The sequence below is a fragment of the Lactuca saligna genome, chromosome 3 (genome assembly GCF_052625555.1).
Source record: "Lactuca saligna cultivar CGN05327 chromosome 3, ASM5262555v1, whole genome shotgun sequence".
Classification (NCBI taxonomy): Eukaryota; Viridiplantae; Streptophyta; class Magnoliopsida; order Asterales; family Asteraceae; genus Lactuca; species Lactuca saligna.
In genome coordinates, this window is record NC_136419.1 from 186,789,044 (window position 1) to 186,810,557 (window position 21,514).

The window sequence follows — 21,514 nt, forward strand, 5'->3', positions numbered from 1 at the left end:
GATTTGAATCGGCCATTCCACCAAGTCAGGGCTTTATCGGTGAAACTGCAAGTGGCGAACTTCACCTTGTCAGTTTCAGAACAGACATAGATTTCAAAAATAGACTTGATCTTCTCAAACCATCGAGTCAGAGCAATAACACCTCCAGTGCCATTGAAAGGTGTGGGTTTTGCGTTCATAAAATCTTTGTAGGAACACTCTTTCTGGTGTCCCTGACTACCTTCCTGGTTTTGGGGTTGAGTACCACCTTCTGGCTTGCCTGAACCACCGGGGTTCATTTGTGATATGGCAACATCCACAGCGACAGTAACAATTGCTTGGAACATGGCGGGATCAAATGGAGAGGGAGGTAGTGGTGGAGGAGGATTGTTGTTCTTTGATCTAGGTCTTTTCTTTGGAGGCATCTTGATCTAAAATGATTAGGAAAGAGACGATGGTAAGTCCTCTAAATAGAATCAAGAGATATGAAACAAGAGATATCTCATTATATTAGATATAGTGTGCTACTAAGTGATAAAACAGGAAAGGGTTACCAAAACAGGTAAACTATCGCTAAGGAGGAAAATAAGTAGCAACACTTGAACGAGGATTTCTATAACGAAGTTGGTTCTAGAAAATACTCACATAGTATTTTATGTTTCGTTGAGACGGTGACTCATTGCTCTGATATTAGGTATGTTTTAGGCCTGTTGCACACCACAGTCACTCGCAAGCACATGTTGGCCGTGTCTCGAATGAATATAGTTGATCAGGCTATATTGACCCTAGAAACGACTACATAACTGCCCAGGTTTAACCGTAGTGTACAACACCCAATTACTTATGTTTTGTCCTATTCGTGGTTACGGATTCTAGCATTTAGGTATTCTTATATACTTTTGAAAAAAAATAGTTGTATTTTTAAGTATACTTTTAGTTTAGAGCACTTCAGCCCCTTAGTGTTTATAGTTATATACCATGTAAGGTTCGGTATACTTAGTTCACTATAAACAAGGGCTCTGATACCAATCTGTCACACCTCGAAACCGATGGCCGAAACGTTCCGGGGCGGAGGACGTCATGTAAAGTATCACAACCAATGTACATAGTAAGCATAGTAAACACAAAACATTACATTAAATAGAAATATTTACATTTGTTTGAAAGCAAGGTAATATATGTTTTATATATACATCAGTATAACAAAAGTAAAGACGAGATTGCTAAAATGCTCTGTCTTCTACAAAAGATTTGCGGGATACCTGTCTAACATTGACCTGAGAATACAAGCAGTTTTAAAAATATCAGCTTAAAGCTAGTGAGTTCATAAGCGGTTTGTTTCTGTAAAAGAACAAGTTTCCTTTGGTTTTCTGAAAAAGTTGTTATCCAAGAAAATCCAATATTTTCTTATAAGAAAAGTTTATTTATCATTTGTTACACAGTCTGGTTAGGAATAGTTAAGTTATCTCAAGAAAAACCCTTATTTTCCTTAAAAGTTGGTGGTTGGTTATCGATTCGGAATGCGGTGTACAAGTATCTACCATACTTGTAGCATTAAGTGAAGTATACTGAAAGCCTAGTATTTCTTGAAAAGTATATTAGTTTTAACACGTATATAAAACTAATAAGTAGGTAGTAAAAATTTCCATAATCTAAGTTGCGAGTTCCATAACCATACAATAAACTAGATAAGGCTCGTAACGGGGCCAGTATCGTTTTATGACTTTTGTCACCTGTGGACCAGTCGGTCCCACTGTAGCTAGCAACCAGGTGCGGGATAATCAATCTCGTATAGATCTATACACTCAAGTCATGTTCTCCCTCCAGGAGATTCTGGTTATAGGGGTAGTCCTGCCCTCTCATATCCAGGGGGAGTGTTACCAAGGACGTGTCTCCAATCTTAAGATTAATGATATTTTAAAAGAAATCATATGGAAAATCCTAATTTATTGGTCCTTGACTCTCATATCTAGGGGAGTGTTACCAAGGACATGTTTCCAGTTTTTAAGATTAATGTTATTGGTCCTTCACTCTCGTATCTAGGGGGAGTGTTACCAAGGACGTGTTTCCAGATTTTAAGATTAATGTTATTGGTACTTCACTCTCGTATCTAGGGGAGTGTTACCAAGGACGTATCCAAAGTTCAAAGGTTAATGCTTTTAACAGTAATGATGTGGAAAATCATTTGTGAAATATAAAATATAACATTTTATAATGAGTTTCACAATTAATATGAAGACTAACTCTGCAAGTTAAACGGTCGGTTAATATGGTTTTCAGTGTTAAAAGCATACGGAATATGAAACATTTCATACGAAATAATAAGTTTGAGTACAAGATTTCCTTGTAATCTTGCTTGTATTCCCCCCCGAGAACATGAAAAACACGGAAAAAGGTGTAGGGGTATGAACTCACCAGTCGAGAAATGTGTTGTTTAGGATGCTAAGTGTCAGTTCAGGGCTTGAACGCACGCGAGGTTCCTATGTAATATGAAGAGATACATAATTGTATCTAATTAGAATTTGAACCATTAATTAATTAAGATAATACACTCCGAGACGCAGAAAGACTTTAATTCAAGTGTTAAGAGTGATACAGGTTGCATCAAAGTGGGTGTAGGGCCTAGATATGGAGTTTACTCTTCAAGAGTAAACTCTTAGAAGATATCACGGCCCATAGACCATATCCCCATGAGTTTACAATTGTAAACTCATAAGTGGTGTGTTCTTGGATGCTTAAAGGTCTTACAACACTTGTGGAATTAGGCTAGGTTCAATTCTAGGGCATAGGAAGTGGTTAAGTCCTCAAATGGATCATCTATGGGAGTTTTACGGCCATACACTCTTACTTGCCCTTTCCTTTTGTGTTTTGATGGTTCTAGATTAAGCACATATGATTCTAGTCCAATATACAAGCCATGGAAGGAGGTTAGGGCACCATTTGACCTCTTTGGAGAATTTTATGGCCAAGGGACCATTCCTTGGGGGGTTTACGGCTGTAATCTCCTAAGGTCATTATTTCCTTGATGTTTAAGGTCCCTACTTTGATGGTGGTTGGTTCTAGACATTATTCCAAGCCATAGGAGGTGTTTAAGGTGCAATTTAACACCTTAAATGGTGTTTACGACCTATTAAGGAGGGTTTATGGTCCAAGAATGATCTTGGGCCATAAACTCATGTTTACTCCACAAATAACAAGTTTTTGGTGTTCTAAGCTCGTACATGTAAGTCCCTAAGTCATAGCTAAGCACCAGAAGTGATTTGGAAGGGTTTTGGGGCTTCAAAAACCCATTTATGGGTGTTTGTGGTTTGGGGTTGTTCCAGGTCCGTAAACACAAGTCTTTGATACTTTTGGATGATTTAAACACGGATTTGAATGCTAAACAAGCTAAACTATAAGCTAGGATAGACCACTTACCAATTTGGAGCTTGAAAGGGGTGGGTTTGGATCAAAATTTGGCTTGTAAAGACAAAGTAGTGAGAGAGAGTGAAAAAGCTTCAAATGAAGTCCACTCACCCTTATATAGGGTTTGAGTTTGTGGCCCGGTGGATATCTACCCGATACCGATGTTAAACGGAGCTTATTGTCGTACCCGATTAAGTTGTCGTAACCCGACTTAGTTGTAACTAAATATTTTCCAGATGAATATCGAGCGTGCTTCACGTGTTTCTAATGCGTTTGGACACTCATGAAGTCTTAATAAAAGTCTCAATTTAAATAACATAATCCAAAATGTTAACAGAAGAATTTGAGAAAGATGAGTTTTATTGATGGAAATGGGTTACAGTGACGAAATAAATTTCAGGTTGTCACAACTTAGGGCCTAAGCTGTCCATTAGAGTTCTGACTGAAACCCTAGCAGTACCAATAAAAATAGACCCCTAGGGCTAGAAAAATCGGTTGAACTTGCCTCCTTGAAACCCTAGAGCTGATTTTCGCCCATCATCCTCTCTCGTTTATATCATTCTCTTGCTTATGGTGTTCGTAAGCCATTAGAGGAGTGACACTTGTGACTCTAAGCTTGAAGAGAAGAAGATTCAAGCCATTCTAGAAGAGGTAATCATCTAGATCTTCTCTTATATGATATTTTCGAAATATATAGGTTGGATAAGGGTTCCCGAGTCTCGAATGAATTGCATGTACAATAGCGAAGCCTAGATCCAAGCATTAGGGTTTACATGAGCAGATATGATGTTATTTTGTGTAAAACCCATCAGTGGTATCAGAGCCTTGATTGGATTCTATTGTATTTGTTTGCTAATTGTTCATGACTGAAATAAAATAAAAAAAAAATCATTTTTTGGGTTTCTAACTCGACTCACGACGTGACACAGTGCATGTCACGACGTGAGTACAGTGATATGTTGAAACTCGGATTTTTTTCCCCTAATTTGGTTTAGATAATTACCATAAATTGTTTTTCAAATTTAAATACTAGATTTTATGTTATGGTACTTTATATCATAATTAAATTAATGGATAATTGTGAAAAGTATGATAGTTACTTGTTTTATAAGATAAATTTAATTATTTGTATTTTTGATTTGAATTATCTTGTAAATAAAATTGATTAGGTAAAATTTAGATAATCATTAATTTATAATGTTTAATTTAAAGTTATTCGCTATTTGATCCTATGTGTTTTGAAAAGTTCAAAACTTGTCCTGAAGTTTTGGAATTTGAATTTTTGATTAAAAGATTAATTTAGAAATATTTAAATTCTAAACCCTAATGTTTTTTTTTTTGAAATGTTTCAAAACTTGCCCTCAAGTTTTGGAATTTAAAGATTTTGATTAAAAGTTTTGATTTTGAAATATTAAATTCTAAAACCCTAGTTTTTTGAAAGTTCAAATCACACCCTTATGGTTTTGTTAAATTAATTAAATGTATAATTAAAGGAGAGTTAATAAATCTATAATGATATGGTTTGTGTTTAATTACATTAAAAGTATAATTTTATTAAATTAGACCACCTAGTATTTTAAAAGTGTAAAATACACCCTTATACTATATAGAATTAAACGTTTAATATTATATATGTATAAGTAAATGTCAATCTTACCGTTAGTACGCCTCACTCACGAAGCTGGTCTAAAAGGGGTGTTTAAGGAAATTACCTATAAAATGACGATTAAATGGGTATGCACTCTTACCCACCGCACTCTTGACTAGTGGAGGGTCGTTAGCTGAACAGGTAGGACGGGATACAACTTTCTGTTATAAGTATAATGAAATACGAAGTAACTAAACACTTTTATAAATTCCCAAATGTTAGTTACTTTAGGCAAAAGTGAATTTGATGCAATTCCATGAAATTACACTTTGTACCCTTGCTGAGACGTTAGTGGAGCGTGAGTGGTTAACCGACACACAAATTGGGTTCTAAACAATGGTGGCAAAGGGTGACTCGATGTTTTTCATAATTTGATGGAGCGTATGTGGTTAATCGGCATATCGAATAGGTGACTGTAACATTGGGGCACCATGTACATTTGCATGGTTATACACACCCTGATTTGTGATCCTCGGCATCCCAATCACAATTCGAGGGGCATATCGAGATTTAAACATGCCATTGAAAAATACAATGAATCTCAAAAGATCTAGGAGTTTTCAATGCATTTAAAACTTAACATTCTTTCCTTTTTTTCATTGTTGAAATTGGTAAATCTTCATTTACCTACCTTCAAATGTTCTGTGAGTTGGATTACGACATCCCTCTTCCAATTTGTAGGATATTGTGTTGGATCCTAGCCTTAATATCTCATGTGGGTACTTTATTAAGGACTCAATCAACTAACTTGAATTTCTACCATTTTGTATATGTTTGAATCTAACCGTGGTCTTCCCAAATCCCATGGAAAAGGTTTTCCTGTTCAAAGTGAAAGTCTATTCAACAATCAAGGTGAAAGATCAATCCCTTCCTTGTGGACTAGCATGATTTCACTTCATCCACCTCTTCCAATTGTTCTCCCAAAACCACAAGATTGAAGACTTGAAAGATTCAAGATCACTGAAGTCATGTTGGCAATGAAACATGAAGATGGAAAGCTCATGTGTGCTCACGTCCTAGGGATTAAATCACACATCGACAGGTTGAGGATGTTGGGTGCGACTCTCCCAAGGAAATTGGCTATGGACAGGGTTCTTCAGCCACTTTTTGAATCATATCATAAGTTCGTAAGAGAGTATTATATGATGGATCTTGACGCATCCCTCATTGACCTAACTTACATGCTTATTGTTGTTGAATCATAAATGATTTGGTAAAGTGATAGGGCATATTTTTCTGGTAACTCGACCTACCATGCTTCTATGGACACGCCAAATGAATCCACTTGTTTCTATTGCCAAGAGAAGGGGCATTGGCTACAAAGCTTCCCTGAGCACCTACGGAATCTAAGAGATGGGAGAGTCAAGGAGTATGGCTTTACTTCATGTAAAATCCACTATGTAACTGTGTTAAGTTCCTATTAATTGATTCTTAATACATGATGTGATAAGACTACATTTGGATGTTTTGCAAGATCGAAGAAAAGAGAGGAAGCTAGATAGTAGAGCAAGACGAGTCTGATCACGAAGAAATGAATTACGATTGCATCAACTCGAAGATCTGATGTTCAGCTTAGAAAGTTATGCTAGATTTGTTAGTAATGTTTGATTACATAGTTTTTCAATTCATTTTTCATTGAAAGGACATGTTTTCCGTTGCTTTTATGAATAAAATAAATTTTGGTTTTTGTCTTATTTATAAATATATCCTTGCAATGAAATCATTGTGAAAATTGGTGTTTGCATATTTCTATATTAAATGGATGTGATTCGTAATTATGTTATTTATGGAAATATCGAAATTGTCTTAGTAAGGAAAGATTCCTGTCGCCCAAGTCTCAATTGGACAGAAGCTTGGAATCATATGATTTGAATCATGTGATGTATGGAAATATTGGTACTTGGAAAATGTAATACTAATTCCTTGACAAAGAGTCAAGAGAAGGACTAGGAGATCGAGTTCACAATGATGTGCACTGGTCAAGTCCGTCATAAATAACAATAAGATTCTTCGTCATATTTACTAAAGGATTAGTGAATATAGTTATGCTTATAGGATTAAGCATGGTTATGAACCATTGAAAAGTTTCAATGAATGGGAGAACGAATAATAAGAATCAATTATGGAAGAAAGATAATAAGTTTCTCCAATCTAAAAAGAAGGGAGAGTGCTTCTGTATCGGGTTTTATGATCGTCTTAGTAATTGTAAGAACCATATCACAATCCATCCTCTAAGAACAACTTATTGCACCAGTTTGGCCAAAAAGAGGAATCAAGAATTGTTGTGGTGGTTAAGTCATTAAGATAAATCATACTTTGTTCCAATATCCAATATTAAATTTAAGATTGTGACATTTAGTGACACATCTTAAGTAGGTTTGTGACACTTATCAAATATGGAATAGAGAAAGTTTTCTTATTCCTACGTATTTGAAATTGCTAAGTTGTGATGTCTTTAAGAAGACAAAGATCAACTGGAACCAATTAAATGAAGTTTTAGTCTTGATAGGATTTCACACTAACTCTTGAATATTTGTTTTGTCAAGGAATGTGTCTTGACGAGAGAATCATATAAGTCAAGTAGTCAGTGGGAGTCTAAACGATCTTGAAAAGCTTCAAGAACAAATCAAAAATAAACCTAATCGATAATCACTAGCACACGACTTGATGTTTGCAACCTATCGTGTTGAGATAATTTTGTTTCTGTTCCATTCCAATTTGGTCAACTATGCATGTGAGTTGTATGAGTTCTCAATGGGTTGCTTAGTGGAAAGGCACCTTGATCAATGGAAAATACATTGATTTGTAGGGGTGAGCTGCTTAATAACCTGGAAGCAATGGTGGGACCCTTGATGGCAAGAAATTAAGAATGAAAAAGTTATGTCCATAAGAGTTTGGATTTGTCACAAACATTATCTTATGCTTATGGTTATGACAAATTCACATGGATACGAACACATACACAAAAAAATCGAAGTGTCATAAGGTTTCTCTCATTCATGAAACTGACTGTGACGAAACGCTTTCACAAAGAGAGATTTTGAAGATAGCATTATATAATTTGCATTCTTCGATTATAACTATGACTACGTCATCCCTCTTCATAGTTCGAATTGTGAGACTTGGCAAATTAGTTTGAACATTTGAGACTTATTGCTATAAGTTCGAGAATTGTTTAGACAAACATATGGGTTATCTAAGGAAATGTGTATGAATTTGAGAAAGATTAGATAAAGGCTTACACAAGCATTTCGTATCAGATATATGAACTTTGGTAAGAAAAATCAATAAGTATTGATTTCTAGAAGTTAAGCTATTTTCTGGATACATGTCAAAGCTAGTGGGAGCATAAATGTTATGCTGGTAAAGATATAATCATCACGTTAGTTGGAGCACTATTATTATTTTAAAAGTTGCGAGTTAGAAATATTAATTATAGGAAACAAGAGTTTTACTTTGCAAAGCTGCAAGGGTTGAAAGGTTGTTTTATTACAATTAAGGGAGAGAATATTATACTTCATTCAAATCTAAAGGCTTAGATTGTGAGTTTTAATCAAATTTAGTGAAATATAGGAAATGCGTTCTCAAAATTCGATTATGATTACGGCATCCCTTTTCATAGCTTGAATTGTGAGAATATGGCAAATAGAAATATTATGGAAAAAGACTGGTAAAGTATCACGACTTTGTATAAGACATTATGCATCGTGTCCCATACGCTTCAAGTAGAGGATCGATTGCATTAGTTGTAATATTTGACCGTTAAAATTTTTCCAAATGCCAAGGGCATTGAGAGGGAAAAGGGACAAGAACCGGGATTGACTAAAATTGTTAAACAACTGTCAAAGGACAATCTGAGGTTCGCTAAAGATTTGTCGCTTGTGAGTAGTTGGAAGTATGGTATTTGATGGACCATGCTGACATCATTATGAATAGATTAGATTCTATTCAGAATGAGTTGTCATATGGCATATATAGAAATGTTTCCATATTGGGAGTTGGACCTTAAGAATTTATGTTTAGATTAAGAAACTTTTATGAAAAAAGGATGTTTAAAGGAATGCACTTTAAATATGAGACTTCGCTTCTACGGAATTGTATTGCAACAATCTCCAATAGAGAAATTTGTAATTTCATTGGTAAAGTCTTTGTGACTTTGACGCTATGACATTATGAAAGGATCGATGCATATAATTTTAGAATCTAACATATTCTATAAGTGGCAAGATTTTGGTAATCTTACACTTGTGGTAAGGATTGGGAGTTGTGAAATAAGTATGAGTAGAAATGTGTTCAATTAATCTATTTCACAAAGTAAGGACCATAGGTAAACATAATGTGCATGCTAAGAGCATGGGACAACTGTAGTTATAATTCAAGTAATAAGTTGATTACCCGAAACATTATACAATGAATAATGTGTAATCAATATGGTGACTAAATAAAAGGAGTTTTATTTATACTCAAAAGTTTGGGGCCATATTAGATTCGATTATTATTGTGTTTCACTATGCATGTTTTTGACTTCCTGAATAATAAGATTATTCGAACGTTCCATAGTCACTTATACTTTGGGAGTAGGTATGAAAGAAGATTGTCATGATTTCGTTGGTAGATTGTCTACAGAGAGATTTTGGGGATAGCATTATGTAATTTGCATTCCTCGAATTCGACTATAACTATGGCATCCCTCTTCATAGTTCGAATTGTGAGACTTGGCAAATTAGTTTGAACATTCAAGACTTATTTCTATAAGTTCTAGAATTGTTTAGACGAACATATGGGTTATCTAAGGAAAGGTGTATGAATTTGAGAAAGCTTAGATAAAGGCTTACCCAAGCATTTCGTATCAGATATATGAACTTTGATAAGAAAAATCAATAAGTATTGATTTCTAGAAGTTCAGTTGTTTTTTGGATACATGTCAAAGCTAGTGGGAGCATAAATGTTATGCTGGTAAAGAAATAATCATCACGTTAGTTGGACCACTATTATTATTTTAAAAGTTGCGAGTTAGAAATATTAATTATAGGAAACATGAGTTTTACCTTGCAAAGTTGCAAGGGTTGAAAGGTTGTTTTACTACAATTAAGGGAGAGAATATTATATTTCATTCAAATCTAAAGGCTTAGATTGTGAGTTTTAATCAAATTTAGTGAAATATATGAAATGCGTTCTTAAAATTCGATTATCATTATGACATCCCTTTTCATAGTTCGAATTGTGAGATTATGGCAAATAGAAATATTATGGAAAAAGACTTGTAAAGTATCACGAATTTATATAAGAAATTATGCATCGTGTCCCATACGCTTCAAGTAGAGGATCGATTGCATTTGTTGTAATATTTGACCGTTCTAAAATTTCCAAATGCCAAAGGAATTGAGAGGGAAAAGGGACTTGAACCGGGATTGACTAAAATTGTTAAACAACTGTCCAAAGGACAATCTGAGGTTCGCTAAGGATTTTTCGCTTGTGAGTAGTTGGAAGTATGGTATTTAATGGACCATGTTGACATCATTATGAATACATGAGATTCTATTTAGAATGAGTTGTCATATAGCATATATGGAAATGTTTCCATATTAGGAGTTGTACCTTAAGAATTTATGTCTAGATTAAGAAACTGTTATGCAAAAAGGATTTTAAAAGGAATGCACTTTAAATATGAGACTTCGCTTCTACGGAATTGTTTTACAACAATCTCCAATAGAGAAATTTGTAATTTCATTGGCAAAGTCTTTGTGACTTTGGCGCTATGACATTATGAAAGGATCGATGCATAAATTTTTTGAATCTAACATATTCTATAAGTGGCAAGATTTCGATAATCTTACACTTGTGGTAAGGATTGGGAGTTGTGAAATAAGTATGATTAGAAATGTGTTCAATTAATTTATTTCACAAAGTAAGGACCATATGTAACATAGTGTGCATGCTAAGAGCATGGGACAACTGTAGTTATAATTCAAGTAATAAGTTGATTACCCGAAACATTATACAATGAATAATGTGTAATCAATATGGTGACTAAATAAAATGAGTTTTATTTATACTCAAAAGTTTGGGGCCATATTAGATTCGATTATTATTGTGTTTCACTATGCATGTTTTTGACTTCCTGAATAATAAGATTATTCGAAAGTTCCATAGTCACTCATACTTTGGGAGTAGGTATGAAAGAAGATTGTCATGATTTCGTTTGTAGATTGTCTAAATTGTATTAGACATAGCAAAGGTTTGCGGCAACGTTCATGAGTGCTTATGAATATGATTTGAGCATTGGATCAAACCCACGCTCACTTGAATCGCTTCATGGATTTTATCACGAGTGATTAGTGAGATGATAATATCTTATATTCTTGAAACCGAGATGTGTAAGTTGTATCTGCAAGCTGGTTGCGCATTGATAATATTTAAACGCACTAGTAACTTGGTGTTATAAAACATATTGTTGTGTGTGAATCGATGAGTAGGTAGAAGCGAGCATTGAGTTGAAGTTTATTCGTTCCTTTCACCTAAAGTGGGATAAAAATGATATTCGTGGGACCCTCGATGATTTAGTGATGACACCCTAAGCGCTTGGCCAATTCGGGAAAATTTATGTGTTCAGCTGTAGTCTGTTGTCAGTAGTCATAACTCGGAAATTGGGAAACAACACATGAACAAAGAATATGATTTAAATCCATGTCTCAGTTCATAAGATATCTAGAATGGAGAACTATTTGATCCCTTATCTAAAAGACAGGTTACTGATACGATCAAAGTTCGATAGCGTCTTTGAGAGCTAGGATTTCTAATCGGGTTGTACTAAATTATAGTTACTAGACTTATTCAAGTGGGAGACTATTGGATTAGTGTCTAAGCCCGTAACTATATTTGGTATGTACTTGACCCCGTCGAGTATGGTCTTTTTGGGTTGCCCTCACCAAAGCAACTTAATAGGATTATTAGTGGAGAGAGAGAGAGAGAGAGAGAGGTTATTATGGTTTATTAATATATTATATGAATAATATATTAATAGGAGATATCATATTGTTTAATTAATATTAGTGAAGAATTAATAAGAATTAATTTTATGGCTAAAAGAGATTAATTAAATAAAGGGGACTAGAACTGTCAAATGTATGATAGTTGAATTTGGGCTATGAAACCCGAAGGAATAAGGGTGGACAAAATTTAGGGGGCTAGGACATCTAATTTTGTACAAAGAGGCCTTATTCCAGAAGGTTCCTTGGACTGCTTAAAGCCTAAGTTTTCCATTATGGTTTTGACTAAAACCCTAGTAGTACTAATTTAAATATACCCCTAGGGCTACCAAAATCAGCCGGACTTGCCTTCTTGGAACCCTAGAGCCGACTTTTTCCCATCATCCTCTCTCTTCTATATCATTCTCTTGCTTGTGGTGTTTGTAAGCCATTAGAGGATTTACACTTGTGACTCTAAGCTCTCGGACAAGAAGATTCAAGTCATTCTTGAAGAGTTAAGCATAAAGATCTGTTCTTATATGATATTTTCGAAATATATATGCTAGATTAGGGTTCCCGAGTCTTGGATGAATTTCATGTACAATAGAGAAGCCTAGATCCAAGTATTAGGGTTTGCATGAGCAGTTAGGATGTTATTTTGTGTAAAACCCATTAGTGGTATCAGAGCCTTGATTGGCTTCTATTGTATTTGATGCTTTGCTAATTGTTCATGGCTGAAATAAAAAAAAAATTGTCTTTTGGGTTTCTCGACTTGACTTAGGGCGTGACACAATGCATGTCACGACGTGAGTTCAGCGATATGCTGAAACTCGGATTTTTTGCCCTAATTTGGTTTACATAATTACCATAAATTGTTTTTCAAATTTAAAAACCATATTTTATGTTATGGTAATTTATATCTTAATCAAATTAACAGATATTTGTCAAAAATAAGATAATTAGTTTTTTTTATAAGATAAATTTAATTATTTGTATTTTTGATTTGAGTTATCTTGTAAATAAAATTGATCATGTAAAATTTAGATAATCATTAAATTAAAATTTTTAATTTAAAATTATTTGCTATTTGATCCTATCTGTTTTGAAAAGTTCAAAACTTGTCCTCAAGTTTTAGAATTTAAAATTTTGATTAAAAGTTTAATTTCAAAATATTTAAATTCTAAACCCTAATGTTTTTTTGAAATGTTTCAAAACTTGCCCCCAAGTTTTGGAATTTAAAGACTTTGATTAAAAGTTTTGATTTTGAAATATTAAATTCTAAAACCCTAGTTTTTGAAAAGTTCAAATCAAACCCTTATGGTTTTCTTAAATTAATTAAATGTATAATTAAAGGAGAGTTAATAAATCCATAATGATATGTTTTATTTTTAATTAAATTAAATGTATAATTTTATTAAATTAGACCACCTAGTATTTTAAAAGTGTAAAATACACCCCTATACTATATATAATTAATTGTTTAATAGTATATATGTATAAGTAAATGTCAGTTTTACCGTAGTAGGCCTCACTCATGATGTTGGTCTATAAGGGGTGTTTAAGAAAATTACCTATAAAATGGCAATTAAATGGGTATTCACTCTTACCCACCGCACTCTTGACTAGTGGAGTGTCGTTAGCCGAACGGGTAGGAGGGGATACAACTTTCCGTTATAAGTATAATGAAATACGAAGTAACTAAACGCTTTTATAAATTCCCAAATGTTAGTTACTTTAGGCAAAAGTGAATTTGATGCAATTCCCAAATGTTAGTTACACTTTGTACCCTTGCTGAGAAGTTAGTGGAGCATGAGTGGTTAACCGACACAAAATTGGGTTCTAAACAATGGTGGAAAAGGGTGACTTGATGTTTGTCATAGTTCGATGGAGCGTATGTGGTTAATTGACACATTGAATAGGTGATTGTAACATTGAGGCACCTTGTACATTTGCATGGTTATTCACACCCTGATTTGTGATCCTCAGCTTCCTAATCACAAATCGATGGGCATATCGAGATTTAAACATGCCATTGAAAAATTCAATGAATCTCAAAAGATCTAGGAGTTTTCAATACATTTAAAGATAACCTCCTTTCCTTTTTTTCATGGTGGAAATTGGTAAATCGTCATTTACGTACCTTCAAAAGTTCTGCGAGTTGGATTACGACATCCCTTTTCCAATTTGTAGGATATTGCGTTGGATCCTAGCCTTAATATCTCATTTGGGTGTTTTATTAAGGACTCAATCAACTAAATTGAATTTCTCCCGTTTTGTAGATGTCTGAATCTAACCGTGGTCTTCCCGAATACCATGGAAAAGGTTTTCCTATTCAAAGTGAAAGTCAGTTTAACAATCAAGGTGAAAGATCAATCCCTTCCTTATGGACTAGCATGATTTCACTTCCGCCACCTCCTCCAATTGTTCTCCCAAACCCACAAGATTGAACACTTGAAAGGTTTAAGATCACTGAAGCCATGTTGGCAATGAAACATGAAGATGGAAATCCCATGTGTGCTCACGTCCCAGGAATGAAATCACACATCGACAGGTTGAGGATGTTGGGTGCGACTCTCCCAAGGAATTGTCTATAGACTGGGTTCTTCAGCCACTTTCTGAATCATATAAAAAGTTCGTAATAGAGTATTATATGATGGATCTTGACGTGTCCCTCATTGACCTAACTTACATTCTTATTGTTGTTGAATCATAAATGATTTGGCAAAGTGATAAGGCATATTTGTCTGGTAACTCGACCTACCATGCTTCTGTGGACACTCCAGATGAATCCACCTGTTTCTGTTGCCAAGAGAACGGGGATTGGCTAGGAAGCTTCCCTGAGCACCTGAGGAATCTAAGAGATGGGAGAGTCAAGGAGTATGGCTCTACTTCATGTAAAATACGCTATCGAGCTCTATTAAGTTCCTATTAAATGATTCTTAATACATGATGTGATAAGACTACATTTGGATATTTTGCAGGATCAGAGAAAAGAGAGGAAACTAGATGGAAGAGTAAGACGAGTCTGGTCACAAAGAAATGAATTACGATTGCATCGACTCGAAGATCAGATTTTGAGCATAGAAAGTTATGACAAATTTGTTAGTAATGTTTGATTACATAGTTTTTCAATTCATTTTGCATTGTAAGGACATGTTTTCAGTTATTTTTATGAATAAAATAAATTTTGGTTTTTGTATTATTTATAAATATATCCTTGCAATGAAATCGTTGTGAAAATTGATGTTTACGTATTTCTATAATAAATGGATGTGATTCTTAATTATGTTATTTATGGAAGTATCGAAATTTTCTTAGTAATGAAAGATTCCCATCGCCCAAGTCTCAGTTGGACAGAAGCTTGGAATCATATGATTTGAATCATGTGATGTATGGAAATCTTGGTACTTGTAAAATGTAAGACTAATTCCTTGAAAAAGAGTCAAGAGAAGGACTAGGAGATGGAGTTCACAGTGATGTGCACTGGTCAAGTCCGTCATAATTAACAATAAAAGTTTTCGTCATATTTACTAAAGGATTAGTGAATATAGTTATGCTTATAGGATTAAGCATGGTTCTGAACCATTAAAAAGTTTCAATAAATGGCAGAACAAATAAGAAGAATCAATTAAGGCAGAAAAGTAGCAGCGGAGTACGATGGGCGTACGTATGTGTACGCTTAGCGCACGTGGTCGCGTGATCCTTAAGCAAGAGCCACCTAGTACGCTGGGCATACCAGAGGGTACGTTGGGCGTACTAGGCACATAGTGGAAACCCTAATATTTTGAGTGATCCTATATGAAGAATGAGATGGCCTCATTCCTGGCCACCCCTCTCAGAGAACAAACCTTCCAAAACCCTAAATCTTCGTCTATAAGAGATTGTGAGTGCATGAGAGCCCTTGAGGGTGACTTTGTGAGTCCTTGGAGTGAAAAAGGAGCATTGAAGGGGAAGGAGTTGGAGTTCAAACTCTGGATCTGAGCTTTTATGGGGATGGAGCATCAATTGAAGGTATAAAGTTCAGAGCTTTCATACTCCTTTTTTATTTATGCTTAGTATGGTCCATTTTAAGGTTTTTGGTCCCAAAGCTTGAAGCTTTGTGAGTTGTTAAATCCAGAGCCCATTATCCGTCCTTTTGAATGTTTTTGATGGAGTAGTTTCATAAAAACTGGATCTTGGAGGTTAGAATAAAGTCATGCATGAGTTGAGAGCTTAATGAGTAAAGAGAATGAGTATTTTGTGTGTTTGTGATCACATCAGCCATGCAAAGGCATAAAATCCCTGACTTTATGGAGTAAGGACTGTTAGGGAGTTTAGATCCAAGAGATGAGTAAATGTCACACCCCAAAACCGAAGGCGGAAACGTTCCGAGGCGGAGGACGTCATGCATAGTATCACAACCAATGTACATAACAAGCATAGTAAACACAACCATTACATTACATAGAAATATTTACATTTGTTTGAAAACGAAGTAATACATGATTATATATACATCAGCATAAAAAAAGTAAATATGTGAATTATACACGCTCCGTCTTCTCCAAAAGAACGTGGGATACCTCTCTAACGAGAACCTGAGAATACAAGCAGTTTTAAAAAAATCAGTATAAAGCTGGTGAGTTCATAAGCATGTTTGTACGGAAAACTGGTTATTTAATCTGGTGATAAATACTTCATTTCCTTTGATAAATATTGTTTAATATCGAAAACCATTGTTACTAAGTTATGAAATACATATATGCATGTTTTCCCAGAAAATCCCATATTTTCTAACATGTAAGTCGATTTCCATAAGATCAGAAAACCCCTAACTAATCACCAGTAAGTTTAGAAAACCATAAGTTATGATCCTTGGATTACCCTCCAGTATGAAAGTAGGTAGTCTTAATACATAAAACTATAGATTAAGATCCCTAGAATACCCTCCAGTACGAAAGTAGGTAATTTTATTACATAAATAAAACTATGGAAGAAAGAAAGGAATCTGTGAATAAAGTTAGTTAGTTTAATATGTATTATGAGTTGTATAACAATACTGATTTGACTCATGACCTCCTTGACGTTCTTCAGGTGTCGTTCGATTCCAAAATTCTTCACCCCAGGCGTGCCCGCCTAACTATAGCTAGGAGTTTAGGTGTGGGATTGTCAGTCTCGAATAGATCTATCCACAAATTTCACGTTCTCCCTCCACGAGACTCTGGTTATACTTCCGGAGAGGATTTACTGGTACCACGAAGGGTATAACGAAGACAAGTCTCACAAGCTAGTATTACCTGATTCACGGGATAATAGATCGTTGTCGAGTTTTGAAATCCTTTGGTATAAGGTAGAGTATAAATAATCAAATACGAAATAATTATTTAGCATGATCCTCTAGAGTAAACATGGATAAACTAAATCAGACATAGTTTATATTATTGACTTTGCATGAAATCTGAATACGTAAAATAAGTAATGAAGCTCCCAAATTATTCCAATAATAATTTGAATGATTTGATAAGTTCCCACATTGTTTGAAAACTATGTAATTATATTCCGAAAATCTCCCTTATGCTCCGCATATTACAAAAGGGATTAAGTATCTTAAAGTTTTTCAGAAAATCGTATAATTACATGAGTTTTAAGTTTTGAAAAACTTTTTGATTTGCTTGTATTCCCCCCTGAAAACATGAAAAACTCGGAAAAAGTGTAGCGGTATGAACTCACCAGTCGAGAAATGTGCCGGGTAGGATGCTAAGTGTCAATTTAAGGCTTAAACACGCACGAGGTTCCTATGTAATATGAAAAGATACATAATTGTATCTAATTATACATTAAACTACTAATTAATTAATATAATACACTCCGAGGCACGAAAACACTTTATCTCAAGTGTTAGGAATGATACAGGTTGCATCTAAGGGGGTGTATGGCTTAGATAGGGAGTTTACTCTTCAAGAGTAAACTCTTAAGGGAGTTTTCGGCCCAATGACCGTATCCCCATGAGTTTACAGCCGTAAACTCATGGTTGGAGTGTTCTTGGTTGCTCAAAGGTCTTATAACACTTGTGGAATTCAGCTAGGTTCAATTCTAGGGCATAGGAAGTGACTAAGTCATCAAATGGACCATTTAAGGGAGTTCACGGCTGTAAACATCAAGTTTATGACCTTAAACTCTTACTTGTCCCCTCACTTCATCTTTTGATGGTTCTAGGTTAAGCATACATGTTTCTAGTCCTTTATACAAGCCATGGAGGGAAGTTAGGGCACCATTTGACCTCCTTAAGGGAGTTTACGGCCAAGGGACCAATCCTTGGGGGTTTATGGATGTAATCCCTTTATGTTCATGTTTTCTTTGATGTTTAAGGTCCCTACTTCGACGGTGGTTGATTCTAAACATTATTCCAAGCCATAGGAGGTGTTTAAGGGGCAATTTAACACCTTAAAAGGTGTTTACGACTTATGAAGGGTTGTTTCTGGTCCAAGAATGTTCTTGGGCCATAAACTCAAGTTTACTCCCCTTATGACATGATTTTGGTGTTCTAAGCTCGTAAATGAAAGTCGCTAAGTCATAGCTAAGCACTAGAAGTGATTTGGAAGGGTTTTGGGGATTCAAAACCCCACTTATAGATGTTTACGGTTTTGGAGTGTTCCATGGCCGTAAACACATGTTTTTGAGACTTTTGGATGATTTAATCACGGATTTGCATGCCAAATAAGCTAAACAACAAGCTAGGATAGATTACCTACGAGTTTGGAGCTTGAAATAGGTATTTTTGGATCAAAATTTGAGTTGTAGAGAGAGAGAGTGTGTGTGTGTGTGTGTGTGTTAACAATGTAAAAAAGCTTCAAATGTGACCACTCAATCCCTTATATAGGGGTTGAGTTTGCGGCCCGATGGAAATCTACCCGATACCGACGTTAAACAGAGCTTATGGTCGTACCCGATGAAATGTCCGTAACCTGACGTCGTCGTGAATTAGAAACTTTTAAAAAGAATATCGAGGGTGTTTTACGTGTTCCTAATTCGTTTGGACACTCATGAAGTCATAATAAAAGTCTTAATTCAATTAAGCTAATTCAAGACGTTAACGGAACAAATTAATAAAACGAGCTTTATTAACGAAGAAGCGGTTACATTGACGGGGTAAATTTCAGGTTGTCATAGTAAAGGTCTGAATGGGTTAAGACCAAGAAAGCAGACCAAGCAAAACTGAGCGTACGCTCGGCGTAACTTCAGTTCGCCCCGCGTACTGGGTTGAGGTCCCCGATCAGATTCATGCATGCTTCAGTACGCTGAGCGTACCAAAGGAGGTACGCCCCGCGTAACCCCTCTGTTAGATTTTGGGCTAGACTTCGTGATGGCCCTTTAGGTGTTGGTCCTGAACCTTTGGACTTGTGTATTTGAGGCTATGAGTAGAAAAATGTTATAGTTATACCTTGGGACTTGTGTTGGGCTCATCATTTAGATGGAGAATTAGGACTTTGGAGAGCCCATTTATTATTGGGCCTCGGAGGGCCCAATGGGTTTTAGGTCGTTAATGGGTTGGATATTCACCTACCTTAGACCCAAGGAGTGAAAGCTTGGTCTTAGTTTCTAATTGTGATAATTATGGGTTTGGCGCAGAGTTAGTGGCCGGTGAGTAGCAGTAGCGCTTATGGGGAGTTGTTCTTCATTCGAGGTGAGTCTTGTCACAACACATTACCTAGAGTGGTATCTATGTGCAGACCGGAGGGTCTTATTTGTTATGTGCTTTCTTGAGATTATGTGCATTGTGATTTATGTATGGTATGTGATATTAGATCGGGCCGGAGGGCCCAATGACTTATGAGGCCAGAGGGTCCTCAACCAGATCGGGTCGAAGGGTCCAACGATTTAGACCGGACCAGAGGGTCCAATGATTTAGACCGGACCAGAGGGTCCAACGAGCTAGACCGGGCTGGAGGGTCCAATGAGCTACGGAACCGGAGGGTCCCGATGAGACACATTGACCGGAAGGTCTTACCGATTTATGGCCTCGATTGGCTAATGTGATATATGTGGTATTTTGGGGAACTCACTAAGCATCGTGCTTACCAGGTTATGTGTTATGTATTTCAGGTTTTTCTTAGGATCGCAGGAAGGCACCGACTTGATTGTACACACCAGTGAAAGAGTTATATTTCAAGGATCCTGGATTAATAATCAAACAAACATGGAGTTGGGTTTGTAAATTAAATAAATGAGATTTTTATAAAATATGTTATGAGAATTATATGATTTGAAATGAAAATTTTGTTTTGAAAATTTACATCGTTACACTAAAAAGAAGGGAGAGTGCTTCTGTATCGGGTTTTATGATTGTCTTAGTATTTGTAAGAACCATATCACAATCCGTCGTCTAAGAACAACTTAGTGCACTAGTTTGGCTAAAAAGAGGAATCTGGAAATGTTTTAGTGGTGAAGTCATTAAGATAAATCATACTTCGTTCCAATATCGAATATTAAAGATAAGATTGTGACATTGAGTGACACATCTTAAGTAGGTTTGTGACACTTATCAAATATGGAATAGAGAAAGTTTTATTATTCCTACGGATTTGAAATTTGTAAGTTGTAATGTCTTGAAGAAGTCAAAGATTAATTGGAACCATTTAAATGAAGTGTTAGTCTTGATAGGATTTTACACTAACTCTTGAATATTTTTTTTGTCAGGGAATGTTTCTTGACAAGAGAATCATATATGTCAAGTAGTCAGTGGGAGTCTGAACAATCTTGAAAAGCATCAACAACAAATCAAGAATAAACCTAATCGATAATCACTAGCACACGACTTGAGGTTTGCAACCTATCGTGTTGACATAATTTTGTTTCTGTGCCATTCCAGTTTGGTCAACTATGCATGTAAGTTGTATGAGTTCTCAATGGGTTGCATAGTGTGACAACCCGACACTTTTACATTGTGAAATCGATCCATATATCTATAATTCACGTGAATTTAGCATCTTTTAGCAAAATGTTGGGTCCGCGCGAATGTTTTAGGCTTAGTATATCATAGATGTGGGCCATAAGAAGGATTACGAAGGGTGTTGCATCGCAAATTCCAGCCAAACACACCAAGAGAGGTGTGTGCGGCCGCACACTAGTATGAGCGGCTAGCCAATCGCACACCCAACCGCAAACCCCTCCAGCCTCACACCCGACCCTATATATAGTAGAGGACCCCTTTCCATTCACTTTTGGCTGCACTCTCTTCCTCTCTCTACTTTCTCTCTCTAAAAACATCACCCAAGAACATTTAGAAGGCCTCCAAAACATGAAGAACATCATTTTTCAGCTTGTTATAGAGGCAAAACACTTGAATCCAAGACCAAAAACTCATAGTGTTCTTCGTGTTCTTCACTCCTTGAAGGAGTTCGGCCGTACACCTTCATCAGGTGGTCGCACACATTCAAAACACCCTCCAAAGTGAGAGTATGGCCACACAATCAAGACATAGGACTCAAACAAGGAGTGTACGGCCGCATACCCCTATGTACGGCCGCACACACAC